This window comes from Silene latifolia, chromosome 11, assembly GCF_048544455.1.
Source record: "Silene latifolia isolate original U9 population chromosome 11, ASM4854445v1, whole genome shotgun sequence".
NCBI classification, from domain to species: domain Eukaryota; kingdom Viridiplantae; phylum Streptophyta; class Magnoliopsida; order Caryophyllales; family Caryophyllaceae; genus Silene; species Silene latifolia.
Genome location: NC_133536.1, coordinates 91470223 through 91483193, shown reverse-complemented (window position 1 = coordinate 91483193; position 12971 = coordinate 91470223). Strand labels below are relative to the sequence as shown.

Genomic DNA, 12971 nt, shown 5'->3' with positions numbered 1-12971 from the left:
ATTAACATATTAATTCGTCCAAGCTAACATTATATACATTAATTAAATATAACATATTATATTCAATTTTTACGAATTGACAGTTAATTCGTCTTAGCTAATATTATTTAATCGGCATTAAATAATCATCTCATCAACACGTTGACTAACTGTTTAGTCAATTACTTGGACTAATCTTTTAGTCAGGCATCAATGTGATTATATTTTCATACAATCACATCTCTCAAACACATCCTTTAGGAGTGACTTTTAAGGATCAGTTGATCACTGCCATCTGTATGATAATAACGTCAAACTTTCTAGCAAGCCAACCGTTATTAGGTAATCGTTAATCAACTGATAAAATACGAAGTATACCCTTGTGAACCTATAAGAGATTTATAATGTTATCACACTAATTTGTGGAGGACACAAGCTCCAACAAACTCCCCCTGGTCCTCACAAGTGTATGTGCGATAACCGATTCTCATATCCTAAAATTTCTCCCACTCAATGTAAAACAATTTGCAAAATTTGTATTCACAAAGGTCGTATTTTACAAGTGATCTGTATCAAGAGTGGTTTTCCCGACTAGAGAGTAACTTAACTGATAAACGAATCATCATTCGAGCATGGCCATGCATTTCAGTTACAACTCCTCGAGTGGCCCTGAGAAATAACTAAACCTGATAAAGGTTGGATATTTTCTTCAACTCGAATCCTGCGGATGTAAGCATAGTATGAAATGACCCAGAAGAAATCTACTTAGCCTCCTGTTACGGCAGACCATGAGAAAGAAACCAAAGTCACCCAAAAACTGCCTTAATCTCAAGAAACAGTCGATAGTCAAAAGAATCGACTCTGGGAACACAATGGACGTCCAATCCACGACCTGGCACCGAATGTTTTTAAACATTTAGGACTCCATTACGTTGTCACATAAAATTGTCCTACGAGATATCGTTATAACTCGTATTTGTGAACGATCAGCCAACTGATTGACTTATGGCACGTTGAACCCACCATCAATCGACTACACAATATAATAGCCGGAGTTATCAGCTCATATGGGCGATTATGGACCAAAACAAATATAATGTAATTCAGTTCACTTTGTAGCGTTCAATGTTGTCAGTACAATCCACATGAAAAACAAAATATTATATATTAAAACGATGAAGTTATAAATAGTATATGAAAAAGATAATGTATCGAATCCATAATCAACTACTACACTCAGGAACACGTTTAATTCCCATGGAAATAACGTGCCCTTCATGCTTATCATAACTCAACGGTTTAGTGAGTGGATCCGCGATGTTGTCATCCAAAGCTATCTTGTCAATCACTATCTCTTCTTGCTTCACGTAATCACGGATCAGGTGAGCTTTTCGATGTACATGTCTAGATTTGTTACTAGACTTTGGCTCCTTAGCTTGGAAGATGGCACCTCTATTGTCACAATAGATGGTGATCGGGTCATTCGAACTAGGAACTATCGTAAGTCCTTGTAAGAACTGACGCATCCATATCGCTTCCTTTGCTGCCTCCGAAGCGGCATAGTACTCGGATTCAGTGGTAGAATCTGCTACAACACTCTGTTTGGAACTCTTCCAGCTGACTGCAGCACCATTAAGAGTGAAGACGAACCCGGACTGAGATTTTGAATCATCTCGATCCGTTTGGAAGCTAGCATCTGTGTAACTGATTGCGCATAGCTTAGTATCTCCTCCATAAGTCAATACCCTATCCTTAGTCCTCCGTAGGTACTTAAGGATATTTTCAACAGCTATCCAGTGTGTTTCACCTGGATTCTTTTGGTACCGACTCGTCATACTCAATGCATATGCCACGTCTGGATGTGTGCATATCATGGCATACATGATCGATCCTATTGCAGATGCATAAGGAATACGACTCATGTGTTCAACCCCTTCATGCGTCGTGGGTGACTGAGACTTGCTCAACTGCATCCCAGACGTCATTGGAAGGTTCCCCTTCTTGGAGTTGGTCATGCTGAACCTCTCAAGAATCTTATCCAAATAAGACTCCTGACTAAGTGATAACGTCCGTCGTGATCTATCTCGGTAGATACGGATTCCCAAAATGCGTTGTGCCTCACCCAGATCTTTCATCTGGAAATGGTTCTTCAACCATCCTTTAACCGAAGATAAGATAGGAATGTCATTCCCAATCAAGAGTATGTCATCGACATACAATATCAAGAAAACAATCTTGCTCCCACTCGACTTGATATATAAGCATGGTTCCTCGACCGATCGAGTGAAACCATACTCTTTTATCACCTGGTCGAAACGATGATTCCAACTCCGAGAAGCTTGCTTAAGTCCATAAATGGAACGCTTAAGCTTGCATACTTTCTTAGGATTTTCAGGATCTATGAAACCTTCGGGTTGCACCATGTACAACTCTTCCTCCAAATAACCATTTAAGAAGGCGGTTTTCACATCCATTTGCCAAATTTCATAGTCATGAAAAGCGGCAATCGCTAAGATTATCCGAATGGAACGTAGCATGACTACATGTGCAAAAATTTCATCATAATGCAATCCGTGCACTTGGGTGAAACCTTTTCCCACTAGTCGTGCCTTATAAGTATCTGGTTGCGCGTCTACAGAATGCTTTATTTTGTAAAGCCATTTGCATTGTAGAGGTTTTACCTTATTAGGTAAATCAACTAGATCCCATACGTTATTCTCATACATGGAGTCCATCTCGGATTGCATGGCTTCAAGACATAGCTTTGACTCGGAACAGGACATAGCACCTTTATAGGTAGCGGGTTCATTACTCTCTAGGAGTAAAACGTCATTCTCCTCGACCATACCAATGTATCTGTCCGGAGGATTAGAGACTCTACCCGACCTCCTGGGTTCCTGGGGAATATTAACCGTGTCATCAGTTGGAGGAACAACTTCCTCCATCCGTTCCTCGGTTGTTGGTTCTGGAATCTCCGACAGCTCGAAGGTTCTATTACTCGTCTTGTTCTCGAGAAATTCTTTCTCTAAGAACGTCGCACTAGCCGCAACAAAAACTCGATGTTCGGTAGGCGAATAGAAGTAATGACCAAACATTCCTTTTGGATAACCAATAAAGTATGTCTTGACCGATCGCAAGCCGAGCTTATCCTCGTGTCTCCACTTGACATAAGCCTCGTAGCCCCAAACCCGAATAAAGGACAAGTTGGGGACCGTTCCCCTCCACATTTCATATGGAGTCTTGTCGACAGCTTTAGTCGGACTTCGGTTAAGTATAAGAGCAGCTGACAAAAGAGCAAAGCCCCATAATGAATCAGGTACTACCGTGTGACTCATCATGGATCGAACCATATCAAGTAATGTTCGATTTCTCCGTTCGGACACACCATTTAATTGAGGTGTTCCAGGTGGAGTTAACTGTAAAACGATTCCACGGCTTTTAAGGTGTTTATCAAACTCATTTGAAAGATATTCGCCACCCCGATCTGAACGGAGTGCTTTAACCTTTCTACCCAGTTGGTTCTCAACCTTGTTCTGGTATTCCTTGAATTTCTCAAAGGACTCACTTTTATGCTTCATTAAGTAGACATATCCGTATCTACTCAAATCGTCCGTGAAAGTGATAAAATATCTATAGCCATCTCTAGCGGTAATTGACATAGGTCCACATACGTCAGTATGTATGAGTCCTAATAGGTCACTAGCGCGCATTCCAACACCTTTGAAGAAAATTCGAGTTATTTTGCCAATGAGACATGATTCACACGTGCCATATGTAGAAAAATCGAATGAGGGAATAGTCCCATTATCGACGAGTTTCTTTACACGTTTTTCATTTATGTGTCCCATTCGACAATTCCATAGATAGGTTTGATCTTTGTCACCAACCTTTAGTTTCTTATTATTCACGTGTAATATTTCCGTGGTTTGGTCTAAGATGTAAATTCCATTCATGGAAACTGCTTTGCCATAAATCATTTCATTGAAAGAGAAAATACAGCTATTATCCTTTATTAAAAATGAAAAACCGTCCTTATCAAGTACGGAAACTGAAATAATGTTCTTAGACAAACTGGGTACATAGTAACAGTTATATAAAAATAACTCAAAATCACTAGGGAGTTGGATTACGTATGTTCCCTTCGAGACTGCAGCAACTCTAGATCCATTCCCGACTCACAGGTCCACATCACCCTTTCTGAGAGGTGTGATGTTTCTTAGGCCCTGCAAATGATTACACAGATGAGAACCACAACCAGAATCTAGTACCCAAGTTCCGAAACTTGCATGGTTAATCTCAATCACAGGAGTGACGCGGCCTGCTTTTATGTCCTCACGGTATACGGGACAATTCCTCCTCTAATGTCCAGTCTTGTGATAATGGTGGCACTCAATGTCACCGCCCTTGCTCTTTGCCTTGCCTTGTGAGCCACTAGTCTCACCAGGTGTAACACCCCGTATTTTATTAAGTTGGATAAAATTCTTTTAATTGCTATTTTGAATTTAATTACATCATTTAACGATTTATATATATATGCTTAGCTAATTAATTAATTTTATCATAACTCGATACGTTAATTTTAATAATCATTAATAAGTTTATTTAAAGTTAGTTCGAGTTTATTGAAGTTAGTTCGAGTTTATTTATTTAATAATTTCCGTTTCTTTACGAGTCCTTATGAAAGTTGTTTTAAGTGAACCCGAGATGGATTTTGGGAACAAAACCGTCCAATTAGCTATTTTGAGCTTATTTCACTAAATTAGCAATTTTTATTAATATCCGTTAGTTTCGTAAAAATCGTTAATAACTCCGATTCGAATCGAATTCCTATTATTTCCGTTAGCTGGCTGAGTTTATTTTATTTTCACTTATTAAATTTATTTATTATTGATTCCGTTTTATTACTGAAACTTTTACTAAAACCAATTTTATTAACTCGAGACGGTTTTAAAAACGAGCGAAATTACTTAACGATGAAGAAAGATACGTATAATAAATAGCAAAGAAGCAAAGTTCTTTGTCTCATTTCCAATTTCTCACGTCTCTTTTCTTCTTCTTCGTTCTTTTTTCTTCTTCTGGCGATTTTTATTTCCTTTTCAAAATTTGATCTGTTAATCGACGTCGGTACTTCGTTCCTTATCCGTTTTCAACTATTTTTGTTCCATAGCGCTCCTCTCGTCGTTCTCGTCATTCCGATGTAAGTAACATTCATTTTCGTTATGTATTTCTACAAACCCAATTTATACTTTCAGCTTTATTTATTATAAGACGGTGTATAATTATATATAGGGATCCTTATTGATGTTAATTAGTCAGTTGTATAGTTGAGACGGTGTATACTGATATGTGGAGATGATTGAGACGGTGTATACTGACCTCTAGGGATCATTTGGGATGCTAGCTAGTAAGTGGTATGTTTAAGACGGTGTATGCTGACATGTATGGATTGTTTTGGGTGCTAATTGTTGTCTTTTATATTTGAGACGGTGTATACTGACATGTAGGGTTTGTTTTGGGGCAGTTTGGGATGGATAAAATGGTGCCTTTCGGGACTATTTTTAGGGCGTAAGAGTGACTGATGTTGGACGGTTTCCTGTGTATTTTTGGGACCGCTATAATGTGTTGAGTAGGCTATTTCGTGGGGTGATGAGGGACTATTTTAGGACTGTTTTGAGGTCACTTTGTGCAGGTTTTTCAGAGTTGTTCATGGACTGTGGTGGGGTTGTTTTGGGATGTTCTGTTGCAAGGTTTTTGGACTATTTTAACGTGATTGAGTGGGCTGATTTTAGAACAGTCAAGCATGGGTTTTAGTGGCTGAGATGGGTAGTTGTTTAGGTTGAGTGTTGGAGACAGCTGTGGCCTGGCTGTAGCTTAGCAGTGGCCTGGCCGTGGCCTAGGCAGTGGCCTAGCTAAGTCACGAGTTTGAGGCCATGTGTAGTTGGTGGTTAGGTCGAGTTTGAGGTTGTCATAATAACTTTTGGGCCGTGTCTATAAATTGTTTTGACGCTAGTTTGGTTTATTTAAAATATAATTAAATTAATTTCCGCCTCTTATTTTATATAAAGATAATTCGTTAATATCGTCCTTTCACATAATTATTTTAGGAGCCTCATATGTGGTTGAAGATGAAGAGTAATTTTGGGTTTTAGAAGCTTTCTCAAGTTTATTGCTTGTCTCTTTGCTAGCTTAAGGTAACTATTCCGAGTTACTCGACGAATTAATGTCACATTAGTAGTTAATGTTGTGCCTGTTGTTTGTTAAGTGTTTAGGTGATTGATAATGTGTTACTTTCGTTTTTCACATGATAGAAATTAGAAATAGCATGAGAATTATATTGTGATAAATTTTATGATTTGGGTCAAAGTAGGCAAAGACTACGAGTGGGCGATTGACCGAACGAGTTTGGTCAAACTAGGTTTAAACCGGTCGACCTCGATTTGACCGGTGACCCGACCCGTCATGACTCGGGTCGAGGGTTTGTCTTTGAGGTAAGATTGGTTGTTATTGGAGGTTTTATGTTATGCCTTGATATTTGTAATTATCATTTCACATGTTGGTTGTTGGATGATTTGGATGCCTTATGCTTGAGTCTTGTTTGCCTTTAGCCATTGTAGTTTATTCTCATGGACTATGATATTGATGGTTAGCTATAATTTGGTTATTGATGACATTGAGGATATGGTTGGATTGTCTGCTGAATAGACATTTATATAGCCTTTCACATGATAGAATGTTAGCATTTTTGTTGGTAAGTTGGACTCTTTGCCCTCTTATGGTTAATTGGGTATCCTACTTGTCTTGTGTGGTGTGGGCTAAAGTATTCAAGCTGGGACTAGGTCCTAGGTGAGTATTTCGGCCTTCATCATAGATAGGTCATTATAGTCTTTGACGAGTGTATGTTCACTGCTTAATAGCCTCTGTGTTCCTGACTTGGTGGGTTTATATCCAAGTTGGGGCATGACCTCGTTACTTATTTTGAGAGTAAGTGGTCAGCTTAAGTACTAGCCAACCCTTTGGTGGACTCCTTAGGGTACTCACATGGTTTTATACAATTGTGGGTCTTGGGTGCGGTGGTGTGTATCCGCATGTCTAGGTCTCCAAGCATTTAGGACTAGGGTTGTGTTGTGTCTTGGCCATGTTTTGATAGAACCTCCGAGCCAAGATACCGGTTCGATTACCTTCCCTACCTCGTGGTATAGACTCGAGTTCTGAGAGTGACTATTGACGGTGCTAAGAACTTATGCCTGTCTTTGATATATTGCCCTTTCTTGTTTGATGATTCTATGAATCATAGAAGGTGAGATGCAAGCCGCTATGGTTGATAGAGTTTGGATTCCTGGATGTTATGTGATTCACATGATAGTGTAGTATGAGTCGGTCTAGTATTCACTGGCTAGGACTATGTGTTGTTATATTGTTGTTCACATGATAAGCACGATTGTCTAGCATCTATATGCTAAGGCTATGTGTTATTCATATTCATATTCTTATGTTTACATGTTATATTAATTATGACATTTCGTGGGTCGGGAGAACTCGAGTTACTCCCCACTGACCGTGGCTTTCGTATTTGTATAAAATGCGAATGATAGGTAGGTGATGCATATATGGGGTACACGGACGAGCTAGCGAGCAAAGTAACCTTGGAACCTAGACTGGTTTTATTTTATTGTGACCCTTAAACACTTTTTATGTCACATACATTTTAGGGACATATGTCTCCCTTTCTCATATTTGGGTTGTATAACTTTGTTTCGCGACTTTAGCGATGTTTCATTCATGAGATTTATTTTGGACCTTGCATGTTTGACACCTTCCCATATGGATATCTTTATAACAGTTCAGTTTTTAAAAATTACAGGTTTTTACCTAATCAACCTATTACAAACATATCCATGCAACTTTATTCTAGAATTACGTGTTTACTTTTCCGCGATAAATGAGGGTGTCACAGTTGGTTATCGAGCATATTTGCTCCCGACGCACGTTTGTGCACCCCAATATAAATAACTTGACCTTAAAATAATAAACTTGAGAGATGGGTAGGATGGGTAGATTTAGGATCTTATGTTGTAGTCTATTTGTGTTTGCTCTTTGTTAGGTACTAACATGTTTGTTGATTGTTATTTAATAATTGTTGTGTTCTTGGATCAATGACCGTGAGCTTATCTATAGCTAATGGAGTTATTACCCTTATTATAAAAAAAAATTTGAACTAAAGGTTTTGAAAATATTTTAATGTTTTTCACTGGTTTTAACGTCAATTAGTGTTAAAGCTTGTTATTGGAGACGTCTGATAATTAGTTTTATCATTTGTTGGTGTAAAAATGTATTTTTATGTCTTTGAATTGGAATATTGATGTTCTTGAGTGATCGCCAAGAGTATCTCCGTTCCATTGAAAGGACACTTATATTTTACGAAGATCAAGATTTAGTGCCTATTGTTGAGGATTGAAGATTTGTTCAACCTTTGAAGAATGCTTCTACTTCCTTGAAGATGTTTCTCGTTCTTTTTATATCTCGCCTTATTCTTAATCTCTTGGTGCTTATCCTCCTTCTAAACTCCCTTCTGTTTTACTTTAAAAGCTACGCTTGTACTCCTAACTTGTCTTTTTTTTCCTTGCTTATCCTCCCTTAACGCCATTTGATAGTACTCTTTCTTGTGAGGAATGTTGACCTGGGTTGGAAAATTCGACTTTTGAGGAGATTATTTGTGTCTGACCCTTAACCCTGGCTTTGAGAAGTCGTGATGTTAGAAAGACTTAGGTAAGGTGATGAGACATACTTGATGATTCTTATACCTATAGATCCTTGATAAAGTGAGTACGTTGGATTGGTGGATTTTGTGTGCCAAGTGTGAGTTGCATTGGTTACTAAGGTTATGGAACATGGCATTGTTGTTTATGTTTGGGATACTAGTGCTTAGTACTTGACTTAAAATGGATAAAACTGAATGGTGGGTTTGAGGATATAGGATTGACTAGGTAAGTCGAGTTGTGATTGGCTTCCATAATCACTTTGGACATGAGAGTTTGATAATGTGTATGACCATATGAGAAAAGCTAATGGTGGGATTATTAGTTGGTTTTAGTGAGTGATATTGATTACTACTTGAGGTATGGTATGAGAGTGAGAGTAAGCTACATTATTGGGAAGTTTTAGCACTTGTTTTAATAACTAGAAAGGGTAACGGTATGGTTGACACCAATTGTTAGGTTAAAGAACATAGTTTCAATTTATGGTTTTATGAACTTTGAGGTGATGAAGTGTTGTTACAATTAAGACCTTGTTTCTTGGGAATTTGATGGTAAGTAAGTTTTAGGATGTCAAATTTGAAAGAATACTCCTTGGGATGTTGATGACCATAATGGATTGGTGATGTGATTTGGTATTAGTTGGCTCTTGAGAGTTCTTGAGTTGAGAGAGTCTTAGTATTGAGAAGAATTTGTTAACCCTATAGTTTTATAGACCTTGAGGTCGCTGATGCGTGTCATTTATATGATGTTTTACATCTCTTTTTACACGCATTTCAGAGCTCAACTGTGCTATATATGCCCATATTCCTCTATTTTCCTCTACTTTCGTGCTTTTGTACTTTATTGCAGAAATGTGGAGAATTTAGCGGGAAATCAAGCCGAATCCGTCCCCGAGTAAAGTCCGCATTGCAAATGACGTAAAGGAACTGCTTAAGGAACAAGCTTGGTGCGCAATCCAAGGCCCGAAAGACGAATCCACGAGTTTAAAGAAGTCAAGTAGCAGCTAATCCGGTCGATCGACTAGCATCTTTGGTCGATCGACCACCTATCGGATCCCAGAAGCTACTATTGCTGAGGAGCAGTCGATCGACCAGTCTGAGTAGTCGATCGACCAGACTTCGACTCCAGACGAGATTTAGAAAGCCCGTGAAGTTTTAGGTTTTGGAATAAGTTGTTGCGTTGTTATTCCTATATAACGTAACATACACATATCTAGCTTAGATCAGAGAATTTACATAGAGTTTTTATCTAAGTTTCATATCACATACAGTACTTGGAGTTCTAGCTTATTTCCGAGTTAGGGTTTTGGGTTATTGACTTTAAACGTTGGATTTCTGCCTTCGCTTTTAATCTTTCCTCTGAAATTCTCGGTAATCATTCTGCTTTAATTCCATTTATTTGTTTCGCTTTTTCCTTAGTATTAGAATTGCTAGATTTGTGCCCAAAGCCAATTATTGTTATTGTTATTTGCTATCTATCTCAAATCATGAATTCAGTACCCTATTGTCTTAGTTTATATGTTGTTTTTACCTTCGTCATGAGTAGCTAAACCTATAGTGCTAGGATGTAGGCGATTTATGGCTAGGCGGCATTAGATTAGACGCGGACTGAACCCGCGTGTCAGTCGATCGACTGACATAGTTGGTCGATCGACTGACCTTGTAAGGTTACCTTCGTTTTAATTGTTTTTAAACTCGTATTTAACGAATCGAATGCATGCGACCAGTTAGATACCTCTTTTGTGACTGACCCATTAGACCGAAAGGTAGGGTAGGTTATGTGACCGTCAATTAATTCGACTAAACTGTGCTAAGATCGAAAGATAGGTATAGTTTAGACCGTTAGCCACTTTTCAGACGAGAGTCAGTATTAGTGACATTAGGGACCTATAGCGAGATCGAGAGATGCTATCTGTTAGGAGTGGACCGAGAGGACCTCTTATTTCCCGCCTTACTGTGTTTGATTCAGACCGACCTAGTTTGTCACGCCGCCAAGTCGTAATGACCCGACCATCCTAGTACCTTTCTTTTATCTGTTTAATCCACGTCTTTAGTTTATTTTCTTCTTATTGTTATTAGTTATAGATCAATTCAACCAACCCCCACAATAGTTACCTTAGACTGATCATAGAACAACTAAAGTTTACAAATCGCCTCCTTGCGGATCGACCACTGTACCACTAGCCTAGGTTAGTCTTAATAGGAGTTTATAAATTTTATCTTTGGTACTCACAAATGACGGGTATCAAATTTTGGCGCCGTTCTTGGGGAGGCAATAGTCCTAATTTTAGTTGTCTTTATTTTTAGTCTTTCTTAGTTTAAGGAACATCCGTTCCTTAAACTGCTTCTTATATTTTGTTGTAGTTTCCTCTTATGCGCGGGTCTCGGGGTGGTCCATTACGCCGTTTTGATCCAGAGATTGAGAGATCTCTTTGCACGTTAAGAGGAGGTTATTTCAAGAACAACACCGGAAGAGCCCGGTTCTCATTCTAGCTTTTACGAGAACGAGCTGTTCGAGGAGAATCCACCCTCTTCACCCGTTTCTACATCTTCGATTGAGACAGTTACTTCTCCACTTTTCGGTCATGGCCGAGGAAGCAAGTATAGCTAGTTTTTCTGAGCCGACGGCCGCGAACTTATACAAAGGGTTCGAACTACCGGGAGGCCGAAAGTTCGAACCAAAGCCCGCCACATCACTATGGTAGAGAGAAATCGGTTGGGGAGCTGCAAATGAAGATGCAGCTAAACATATGGAGACCTTCATTGACTCATCGCTCTCCATTCCCCCACCACCGGGCGTGACCCGGACCGATCAAGGAGACTATGTTTATCTTCTCCCTTCGCGATGCTGCAAGGGAATGGTATAGAGATCTGGACCGAGCTGCTTTGGAGATCACTGACTGGAATACATTGGCATTGGCGTTCTACAAGAAGTACTTTTCTGCTTCAAGGACGATCGCCATTAGAGCTCAGATCACGGGCTTTAACCAAGGGCCAGATGAAAATTTCCATGAGGCATGGGTCCGATTCAAGAAGTTGGTGCGAACCATACCGCACCATGGGTTTGCTAAGTGGAGTTTGTGCAATCATTTCTACAATGGGTTGTACGACGATCGAGGGCCATTTTGGATGCTTTGCAGCCAATGGGAGATTTGTTTGAAAATCTAGGAGCAACCAAGGGGTGGAAGATCATTGACGATCTAGCTACCCACAAGGCCGAGTATGGGAATTCGAGAGGGAACCGAGGGAGAGCTGAATCCTCCTCTCGTTCTTTGCACTTGAGGCTCTTACCGCGAGATTCGACAAATATGAGCTAGGGGGAGCATCTAAAGGTGGGATGTACCAAGTCAATGCTGTGCAGGACGGTCCCTTCGTCTGTGAAAGGTGTGGAGTTGAGGGCCATGTCTCGAAAAACTGCCCTAGTCCTTTTGAATCATGTGCTGCCTTTCAACACTATAGGCAGACAAACACCTACTACGAGCCACCACATCCGAACCTGAGTTGGAGGAGCCAGAATGTCCAAAACCCCACTCAACCTCCGCCACAGCAGCAGCCATATGTGCCGCCTCATCAAAAGCAACAACAGTATCAAAAGCCTCCTTATGTGCCGCAACAACAACAATCACAGAATTCTGAGTTTGCCGAGCTTAAGAATCTGTTGCTAAAGGAGTCCCAAGCAAGAGAGGCCGGGATGAAGCTATTAGAGAGCCAAATTGCTCAATTGGCCAGTAAGAATAACACTCGAGCTCCCGGGCACTTACCCACTCAACCCGAACAAAAGGAGACCCTAAATGCCATCACATTGAGGAGCGGGTCCACCCTTGACGGTCCCTGCTATGGTTGAGGATGTTTGTTGGGAAAGATAAGCCGAAAACAAGCAAAGAGAAAGCCTCAACGAACAATTCAAAGAAAAAGGCGTCACAGAATCTCGGTCGATCGATCGATATCCCTAGTCGATCGACCGAGTTACGAGTTACGAGAGCTTCGAATCGTGCATTCCATTCGATCGATCGAGGAAGGTGGTCGATCGACCACTTTCATCTTGATATTGAAGAGTCTCGTCCTTTAATGCCAAATAATTTACGAGACCACTTGTTTCGGGGTACCACATCCAAGATTTTAGGGGCGGACCCGAGTGCGATGGGTCGATCCCGACTCCGAAGTTCGATCCAATGACGGTCAATGGTTCTCATTTGAGACGGTCCGAGGAAGGGTCTAGCTTCAACAAAGAGAAGGT

At 40.0% G+C, this 12971-nt stretch overlaps 1 non-coding gene across 1 annotated transcript; it reads right to left on the bottom strand.

The window, feature by feature from the left end:
- Window positions 1–11692: 11692 nt before the first annotated feature.
- LOC141616179 (small nucleolar RNA R71) lies at window positions 11693–11799 on the bottom strand. The gene has a single exon (XR_012530541.1). It is a non-coding gene; the product is annotated as a small nucleolar RNA R71 (small nucleolar RNA).
- Between the last annotated feature and the right edge of the window lie 1172 nt (window positions 11800–12971).